A 2636-nucleotide genomic window follows, 5' to 3' on the forward strand; every position below is an offset into this window, starting at 1 on the left:
CTTAAAGCCTCCGTCGCGAAACCCCTGATGCGAAAAACCACGATACGGAAAACCTTACTGAGACGCCGCCGCCGCCGATCCCATCTCGGGGGATTCTGGAGATCTCCTCCGGCACCCTGCCGGAGAGGGGATTCATCTCCCGGAGGACTCTACACCGCCATGGTCGCCTCCGGAGTGATGAGTGAGTAGTTCACCCCTGGACTATGGGTCCATAGCAGTAGCTAGATGGTTGTCTTCTCCTCATTGTGCTTCATTGTTGGATCTTGTGAGCTGCCTAACATGATCAAGATCATCTATCTGTAATACTCTATGTTGTGTTTGTCGGGATCCGATGGATAGAGAATACCATGTTATGTTAATTATCAAGTTATTACATATGTGTTGTTTATGATCTTGCATGCTCTCCGTTACTAGTAGAGGCTCTGGCCAAGTTTTTGCTTTTAACTCCAAGAGGGAGTATTTATGCTCGATAGTGGGTTCATGCCTGCATTGACACAGGACAAAGGACAGAAAGTTCTAAGGTTGTGTTGTTCTGTTGCCACTAGGGATAAAACATTGACGCTATGTCCGAGGATGTAGTTGTTGATTACATTACGCACCATACTTAATGCAATTGTCTGTTGCTTTGCAACTTAATACTGGAAGGGGTTCGGACGATAACCTGAAGGTGGACTTTTTAGGCATAGATGCAGTTGGATGGCGGTCTATGTACTTTGTCGTAATGCCCAATTAAATCTCACTATACTTATCATGTCATGTATGTGCATTGTTATGCCCTCTCTATTTGTCAATTGCCCGACTGTAATTTGTTCACCCAACATGCTTTTATCTTATGGGAGAGACACCTCTAGTGAACTGTGGACCCCGGTCCATTCTTTAATACTAAAATATAAATCTGCTGCAATACTTGTTTTGCTGTTTTCTCTGCAAACAATCATCTTCCACACAATACGGTTAACCCTTTGTTACAGCAAGCCGGTGAGATTGACAACCTCACTGTTTCGTTGGGGCAAAGTACTTTGGTTGTGTTGTGCAGGTTCCACGTTGGCGCCGGAATCTCTGGTGTTGCGCCGCACTACATCCCGCCGCCATCAACCTTCAACGTGCTTCTTGACTCCTACTGGTTCGATTAAACCTTGGTTTCTTACTGAGGGAAACTTGCCGTTGTGCGCATCACACCTTCCTCTTGGGGTTCCCAACGGACGTGTCAACTACACGCATCACCGCTTCTCTCCGGAGCCACGTAAGTGTTCGGAAATACATGCTTCTTATTGTAAAGTTCCTTTACTTATATATTTTCCTTACTTGTTGCAGGAACCAGAAGACCACCACCGCTCGGTCCAACACCTAGAAGCACATCACAAATTATTTGAAGACATCTCCGGTTGTCGGCCCTGTCACCCCATTTCCGCCAAGCACCTCCAAACCTGCTCCCCAATTGTCTCCGCTTAATTAGGGCCTAACCTTCCCAACAATCCTACTGCCGATGCTCAAGTGGAAATCATCCCAGTGAGCAGCGAGAATGGAGGCGTAAGTAGCTCTGCTGCAAAGCGAGCTGCTCCAGAGGAGCCCCAAGTCCAAGGTCCAGAGGAGGCGTAAGTCAACTTGTCCGATAAGGTTGAAGCTACGGCTAATGATGTCGTTGGATTTCTGACCAATTTTGGTGATCCCTCTGATCTGTTCTCTACTCCGAAGGCATATTCACACAAGTTCTTTAACAAGCTCACGTAGAACGAGAAGTGGGAGCTCTAGCAGGACCTGCTAAACTCCATGCTAAACAATGCATGGGGTAAAGCTGATATTGAATCTTCGGGGATTCAAAATCACAAAAAGGAGATCGGCGAGTTCTTCGACCAACTCCTCATCAAGCGCAAGGTAAAATGATGTTCCCCAGTAGCCCCCAAGTGTCTAGGCGGAAACTAGTAATAGTTAGTACCTTGATACTTTGAGTAAACTATACTGAGAAAATTTAAAGTGTCACGGTAGCCCCCAAGAGTCATGGCAGAAAATTTCCGGCAATGATGCTTCGTAAAGATCTACACTTAACTATGAATAATCGGAACTTATCCTTATTTTGCACCACCGCGGGAACAACAAGCGCTGCACTATGAGCTTCACAAGAACATATATGTGTAGCGCTGCGTAACCCTTGGGCAGGCGGATCAACTTCATGACGCCACGGACAAGATTGCGGAGCTGGAAAAGCAGCTGACGGAGGCACAAGGTATGTTTCCGACCAACTTCCCCGTCCCGGCGGCGTGCCGGAACAGAGACTCTTGTCCCCCAGATCTTGGCTTCGCGATGGTGGCGGCTCTGGAAGGTTTCTCGTACCGTGGCTTTTTCCGTATCGAGGTTTTAGGTCAGGGACCCTTAAATAGGCGAAGAGGCGGAGTCGGAGGGGTGACGGAGCCGCCACACAATAGGGGGGCGCGGCCAGGGCCTGGGCCGCGCCAGCCCCATGTGTGGGCCCCTGTGGCTCTCCTCTGGTCCCTCCCGGGTGTTCTGGAAGCTCCGTGGAATTCTAAGATGCTGGGCGTTGATTTCGTCCGATTCCGAGAATATTTCCTTACTAGGATTTCTGAAACCAAAAACAGCAGAAAACAACAAATGGCCCTTCGGCATCTCGTCAATAGGTT

The sequence above is a fragment of the Lolium perenne genome, chromosome 5 (assembly GCF_019359855.2).
Source record: "Lolium perenne isolate Kyuss_39 chromosome 5, Kyuss_2.0, whole genome shotgun sequence".
Lineage (NCBI taxonomy): Eukaryota > Viridiplantae > Streptophyta > Magnoliopsida > Poales > Poaceae > Lolium > Lolium perenne.